Raw genomic sequence first — 8,327 nt, forward strand, 5'->3', positions numbered from 1 at the left:
GTGTATACAAAGGAAGCATGAGTGAGCTCATTCATGTCCATAATGGGGGTGGTAGTGACACAGCCTCGAATGATCCACAATGGCACAAAAGGGATATGGTCCAGAAATATTTAGACCAGGGGTCTCAAACTGGTGGCCCTCCAGCTGTTGTGAAACTACAAGTCCCATAAGGCATTGCAAGGCTGACAGTTACAAGCATGGCTCCCACAGGCAGAGGCATGATGGGACTTGTAGTTTTGCAACAGCTGGAGGGCTGCCAGTTTGAGATTCCTGATTTAGACAGAATAAAGGTGGATAAAGCACCTGGACCAGATGGCATCCACCCATTTATCCTAAAATAGAGCTCTGTCATTTCAAGGCCATTGTTTCAAATTTTTAGTGACTCGTTAATGACCAGAATAGTACCACTGAATTGGTGTAGGGCCATGGTGGTGGCCATATTTAAAAATGGATCAAAGTCTTTACCAAGTAAGTATAGACCTGTTTACTTTAATATCTATAGTCAGGAAGATACTGGAGGGATTAATAAAAGACCACATAGATGAGTTCTTGTTGGAAAAAAAATAGTTTAAGCAACAGACAGCATGGATTCATGAAAGACAGAAGTTGTCAAATAAACCTGATTTCTTTTTATGAGGCGGTAAGTAAAATATTGGACAGAGGGGTGGCTGTGGTTGTGATATACTTGGACTTTGCAAAAGCGTTTGACACAGTTCCCCACACACGTCTGTGTAAGGTAAAGTCTACAGGCTTGGAAAGATCAATTTGTAAATGGATAGAAAACTGGTAAACGGGTGACCCCGCCTCCTCTGACTCCACAAGGAAAGCCATAGGGAAGTCCCTGTGTGTTGGGGGGGTGGGGCCACCATGTGGCCCCGCCCTCCGTTATATAAGAGCTGTCACCTGAACAGAAGCGTCACACAGCGGGATACTCCCATTGAGGCCGATCATCTGGAGGACAAAGCCGGACAAGAAGACCGGAGGAAGAAGTGGGGGGGAAAAACAAGATGGAGGAAGAAGAAGAAGCGGGGAAAGAAGAAGACATTAATAAAGGAATTGTCAAAAACTGGCTATTGTAATTTTTAACATGAACCCCGGTGAACCAAGAGATGCAGGGATGTACCTCGGCCAAACAAGAGATGCAGGGATGTACCTCGGCCAACCAAGAGATGCAGGGATGTACCTCGGCCAAACAAGAGATGCAGGAATGTACCTCGGCCAAACAAGAGATGCAGGGATGTACCTCGGCCAAACAAGAGATGCAGGAATGTACCTCGGCCAAACAAGAGATGCAGGAATGTACCTCGGCCAACCAAGAGATGCAGGGATGTACCTCGGCCAAACAAGAGATGCAGGGATGTACCTCGGCCAAACAAGAGATGCAGGGATGTACCTCGGCCAATCAAGAGATGCAGGAATGTACCTCAGCCAAACAAGAGATGCAGGGCTGTACCTCGGCCAACCAAGAGATGTGGGGATGTACCTTGGCCAACTAAGAGATGCGGGGATGTACCTCGGCCAACCAAGAGATGCAGGAATGTACCTCGGCCAACCAAGAGATGCAGGAATGTACCTCGGCCAACCAAGAGATGCAGGAATGTACCTCGGCCAACCAAGAGATGCAGGAATGTACCTCGGCCAACCAAGAGATGCGGGGATGTACCTCGGCCAACCAAGAGATGCAGGAATGTACCTCGGCCAACCAAGAGATGCAGGGATGTACTTCGCCCAACCAAGAGATGCAGAGATGTACCCCGGACAACCAAGAGATGCAGGGATGTACCCCGGCCAACCAAGAGATGCAGGGATGTACCTCGGCCAACCAAGAGATGCAGAGATGTACCCTGGCCAACCAAGAGATCCAATTAGGAGATGTGGACACCACTGGCCAACCCAGAGGTCCGGAGATGTGACTCGGCCAACCAAGCAATATGGGGAGGTTCCTGCACTAGCCAGGAGAGACAAAATGGTGTAGCTGGAGCTCTGGGATTTAGCCTGGATTTCTCGGGACAGTCCAAACAAGAGATGCAGGAATGTACCTCAGCCAAACAAGAGATGCAGGAATGTACCTCGGCCAACCAAGAGATGCAGGAATGTACCTCGGCCAAACAAGAGATGCAGGGATGTACCTCGGCCAAACAAGAGATGCAGGAATGTACCTCGGCCAAACAAGAGATGCAGGAATGTACCTCGGCCAAACAAGAGATGCAGGAATGTACCTCGGCCAACCAAGAGATGCAGGAATGTACCTCGGCCAAACAAGAGATGCAGGGATGTACCTCGGCCAACCAAGAGATGCAGGGATGTACCTCGGCCAAACAAGAGATGCAGGAATGTACCTCGGCCAAACAAGAGATGCAGGGATGTACCTCGGCCAAACAAGAGATGCAGGAATGTACCTCGGCCAATCAAGAGATGCAGGAATGTACCTCGGCCAAACAAGAGATGCAGGGATGTACCTCGGCCAATCAAGAGATGCAGGAATGTACCTCGGCCAAACAAGAGATGCAGGGATGTACCTCGGCCAACCAAGAGATGCAGGGATGTACCTCGGCCAAACAAGAGATGCAGGAATGTACCTCGGCCAAACAAGAGATGCAGGGATGTACCTCGGCCAAACAAGAGATGCAGGAATGTACCTCGGCCAATCAAGAGATGCAGGAATGTACCTCGGCCAAACAAGAGATGCAGGGATGTACCTCGGCCAAACAAGAGATGCAGGAATGTACCTCGGCCAAACAAGAGATGCAGGGCTGTACCTCGGCCAACCAAGAGATGCGGGGATGTACCTTGGCCAACCAAGAGATGCGAGGATGTACCCCGGCCAACCAGGAGATGCAGGGATGTACTTCGGCCAACCAAGAGATGCAGGAATGTACCTCGGCCAACCAAGAGATGCGAGGATGTACCCCGGCCAACCAAGAGATGCAGAGATGTACCCCGGCCAACCAAGAGATGCAGGGATGTACCCCGGCCAACCAAGAGATGCAGGGATGTACCTCGGCCAACCAAGAGATGCAGAGATGTACCCTGGCCAACCAAGAGATCCAATTAGGAGATGTGGACACCACTGGCCAACCCAGAGGTCCGGAGATGTGACTCGGCCAACCAAGAAATATGGGGAGGTTCCTGCACTAGCCAGGAGAGACAAAATGGTGTAGCTGGAGCTCTGGGATTTAGCCTGGATTTCTCGGGACAGTCCAAACAAGAGATGCAGGAATGTACCTCAGCCAAACAAGAGATGCAGGAATGTACCTTGGCCAACCAAGAGATGCAGGAATGTACCTCGGCCAAACAAGAGATGCAGGGATGTACCTCGGCCAAACAAGAGATGCAGGAATGTACCTCGGCCAAACAAGAGATGCAGGAATGTACCTCGGCCAAACAAGAGATGCAGGAATGTACCTCGGCCAACCAAGAGATGCAGGAATGTACCTCGGCCAAACAAGAGATGCAGGGATGTACCTCGGCCAACCAAGAGATGCAGGGATGTACCTCGGCCAAACAAGAGATGCAGGAATGTACCTCGGCCAAACAAGAGATGCAGGGATGTACCTCGGCCAAACAAGAGATGCAGGAATGTACCTCGGCCAATCAAGAGATGCAGGAATGTACCTCGGCCAAACAAGAGATGCAGGGATGTACCTCGGCCAAACAAGAGATGCAGGGATGTACCTCGGCCAACCAAGAGATGCAGGGATGTACCTCGGCCAAACAAGAGATGCAGGATGTACCTCGGCCAAACAAGAGATGCAGGAATGTACCTCGGCCAATCAAGAGATGCAGGAATGTACCTCGGCCAAACAAGAGATGCAGGGATGTACCTCGGCCAATCAAGAGATGCAGGAATGTACCTCGGCCAAACAAGAGATGCAGGGCTGTACCTCGGCCAACCAAGAGATGCGGGGATGTACCTTGGCCAACCAAGAGATGCGAGGATGTACCCCGGCCAACCAAGAGATGCAGGGATGTACTTCGGCCAACCAAGAGATGCAGGAATGTACCTCGGCCAACCAAGAGATGCGAGGATGTACCCCGGCCAACCAAGAGATGCAGGGATGTACTTCGGCCAACCAAGAGATGCAGAGATGTACCCCGGACAACCAAGAGATGCAGGGATGTACCCTGGCCAACCAAGAGATGCAGGGATGTACCTCGGCCAACCAAGAGATGCAGAGATGTACCCTGGCCAACCAAGAGATCCAATTAGGAGATGTGGACACCACTGGCCAACCCAGAGGTCCGGAGATGTGACTCGGCCAACCAAGCAATATGGGGAGGTTCCTGCACTAGCCAGGAGAGACAAAATGGTGTAGCTGGAGCTCTGGGATTTAGCCTGGATTTCTCGGGACAGTCCAAACAAGAGATGCAGGAATGTACCTCAGCCAAACAAGAGATGCAGGAATGTACCTCGGCCAACCAAGAGATGCAGGAATGTACCTCGGCCAAACAAGAGATGCAGGGATGTACCTCGGCCAAACAAGAGATGCAGGAATGTACCTCGGCCAAACAAGAGATGCAGGAATGTACCTCGGCCAAACAAGAGATGCAGGAATGTACCTCGGCCAACCAAGAGATGCAGGAATGTACCTCGGCCAAACAAGAGATGCAGGGATGTACCTCGGCCAACCAAGAGATGCAGGGATGTACCTCGGCCAAACAAGAGATGCAGGAATGTACCTCGGCCAAACAAGAGATGCAGGGATGTACCTCGGCCAAACAAGAGATGCAGGAATGTACCTCGGCCAAATCAAGAGATGCAGGAATGTACCTCGGCCAAACAAGAGATGCAGGGATGTACCTCGGCCAATCAAGAGATGTAGGAATGTACCTCGGCCAAACAAGAGATGCAGGGATGTACCTCGGCCAATCAAGAGATGCAGGAATGTACCTCGGCCAAACAAGAGATGCAGGGCTGTACCTCGGCCAACCAAGAGATGCGGGGATGTACCTTGGCCAACCAAGAGATGCGAGGATGTACCCCGGCCAACCAAGAGATGCAGGGATGTACTTCGGCCAACCAAGAGATGCAGGAATGTACCTCGGCCAACCAAGAGATGCGAGGATGTACCCCGGCCAACCAAGAGATGCAGGGATGTACTTCGGCCAACCAAGAGATGCAGAGATGTACCCCGGACAACCAAGAGATGCAGGGATGTACCCCGGCCAACCAAGAGATGCAGGGATGTACCTCGGCCAACCAAGAGATGCAGAGATGTACCCTGGCCAACCAAGAGATCCAATTAGGAGATGTGGACACCACTGGCCAACCCAGAGGTCCGGAGATGTGACTCGGCCAACCAAGCAATATGGGGAGGTTCCTGCACTAGCCAGGAGAGACAAAATGCTGTAGCTGGAGCTCTGGGATTTAGCCTGGATTTCTCGGGACAGTCCAAACAAGAGATGCAGGAATGTACCTCAGCCAAACAAGAGATGCAGGAATGTACCTCGGCCAACCAAGAGATGCAGTAATGTACCTCGGCCAAACAAGAGATGCAGGTATGTACCTCGGCCAAACAAAAGATGCAGGAATGTACCTCGGCCAAACAAGAGATGCAGGAATGTACCTCGGCCAAACAAGAGATGCAGGAATGTACCTCGGCCAACCAAGAGATGCAGGAATGTACCTCGGCCAAACAAGAGATGCAGGGATGTACCTCGGCCAACCAAGAGATGCAGGGATGTACCTCGGCCAAACAAGAGATGCAGGAATGTACCTCGGCCAAACAAGAGATGCAGGGATGTACCTCGGCCAAACAAGAGATGCAGGAATGTACCTCGGCCAATCAAGAGATGCAGGAATGTACCTCGGCCAAACAAGAGATGCAGGGATGTACCTCGGCCAATCAAGAGATGCAGGAATGTACCTCGGCCAAACAAGAGATGCAGGGATGTACCTCGGCCAACCAAGAGATGCAGGGATGTACCTCGGCCAAACAAGAGATGCAGGAATGTACCTCGGCCAAACAAGAGATGCAGGGATGTACCTCGGCCAAACAAGAGATGCAGGAATGTACCTCGGCCAATCAAGAGATGCAGGAATGTACCTCGGCCAAACAAGAGATGCAGGGATGTACCTCGGCCAATCAAGAGATGCAGGAATGTACCTCGGCCAAACAAGAGATGCAGGGCTGTACCTCGGCCAACCAAGAGATGCGGGGATGTACCTTGGCCAACCAAGAGATGCGAGGATGTACCCCGGCCAACCAAGAGATGCAGGGATGTACTTCGGCCAACCAAGAGATGCAGGAATGTACCTCGGCCAACCAAGAGATGCGAGGATGTACCCCGGCCAACCAAGAGATGCAGGGATGTACTTCGGCCAACCAAGAGATGCAGAGATGTACCCCGGACAACCAAGAGATGCAGGGATGTACCCTGGCCAACCAAGAGATCCAATTAGGAGATGTGGACACCACTGGCCAAACCCAGAGGTCCGGAGATGTGACTCGGCCAACCAAGCAATATGGGGAGGTTCCTGCACTAGCCAGGAGAGACAAAATGGTGTAGCTGGAGCTCTGGTATTTAGCCTGGATTTCTCGGGACAGTCCAAACAAGAGATGCAGGAATGTACCTCAGCCAAACAAGAGATGCAGGAATGTACCTCGGCCAACCAACAGATGCAGGAATGTACCTCGGCCAAACAAGAGATGCAGGGATGTACCTCGGCCAAACAAGAGATGCAGGAATGTACCTCGGCCAAACAAGAGATGCAGGAATGTACCTCGGCCAAACAAGAGATGCAGGAATGTACCTCGGCCAAACAAGAGATGCACGGATGTACCTCGGCCAACCAAGAGATGCAGGGATGTACCTCGGCCAAACAAGAGATGCAGGAATGTACCTCGGCCAAACAAGAGATGCAGGGATGTACCTCGGCCAAACAAGAGATGCAGGAATGTACCTCGGCCAATCAAGAGATGCAGGAATGTACCTCGGCCAAACAAGAGATGCAGGGATGTACCTCGGCCAATCAAGAGATGCAGGAATGTACCTTGGCCAAACAAGAGATGCAGGGATGTACCTCGGCCAACCAAGAGATGCAGGGATGTACCTCGGCCAAACAAGAGATGCAGGAATGTACCTCGGCCAAACAAGAGATGCAGGGATGTACCTCGGCCAAACAAGAGATGCAGGAATGTACCTCGGCCAATCAAGAGATGCAGGAATGTACCTCGGCCAAACAAGAGATGCAGGGATGTACCTCGGCCAACCAAGAGATGCGGGGATGTACCTTGGCCAACCAAGAGATGCGAGGATGTACCCCGGCCAACCAAGAGATGCAGGGATGTACTTCGGCCAACCAAGAGATGCAGGAATGTACCTCGGCCAACCAAGAGATGCGAGGATGTACCCCGGCCAACCAAGAGATGCAGGGATGTACTTCGGCCAACCAAGAGATGCAGAGATGTACCCCGGACAACCAAGAGATGCAGGGATGTACTTCGGCCAACCAAGAGATGCGAGGATGTACCCCGGCCAACCAAGAGATGCAGGGATGTACTTCGGCCAACCAAGAGATGCAGAGATGTACCCCGGACAACCAAGAGATGCAGGGATGTACCCTGGCCAACCAAGAGATCCAATTAGGAGATGTGGACACCACTGGCCAACCCAGAGGTCCGGAGATGTGACTCGGCCAACCAAGCAATATGGGGAGGTTCCTGCACTAGCCAGGAGAGACAAAATGGTGTAGCTGGAGCTCTGGGATTTAGCCTGGATTTCTCGGGACAGTCCAAACAAGAGATGCAGGAATGTACCTCAGCCAAACAAGAGATGCAGGAATGTACCTCGGCCAACCAAGAGATGCAGGAATGTACCTCGGCCAAACAAGAGATGCAGGGATGTACCTCGGCCAAACAAGAGATGCAGGAATGTACCTCGGCCAAACAAGAGATGCAGGAATGTACCTCGGCCAAACAAGAGATGCAGGAATGTACCTCGGCCAACCAAGAGATGCAGGAATGTACCTCGGCCAAACAAGAGATGCAGGGATGTACCTCGGCCAACCAAGAGATGCAGGGATGTACCTCGGCCAAACAAGAGATGCAGGAATGTACCTCGGCCAAACAAGAGATGCAGGGATGTACCTCGGCCAAACAAGAGATGCAGGAATGTACCTCGGCCAATCAAGAGATGCAGGAATGTACCTCGGCCAAACAAGAGATGCAGGGATGTACCTCGGCCAATCAAGAGATGCAGGAATGTACCTCGGCCAAACAAGAGATGCAGGGATGTACTTTGGCCAACCAAGAGATGCAGGAATGTACCTCGGCCAAACAAGAGATGCAGGAATGTACCTCGGCCAAACAAGAGATGCAGGGATG

Source organism: Lithobates pipiens, unplaced genomic scaffold, assembly GCF_037356315.1.
Source record: "Lithobates pipiens isolate NorthernLeopardFrog02 unplaced genomic scaffold, aLitPip1_a1.2 Scaffold_30, whole genome shotgun sequence".
In the NCBI taxonomy this organism is placed as follows: Eukaryota; Metazoa; Chordata; class Amphibia; order Anura; family Ranidae; genus Lithobates; species Lithobates pipiens.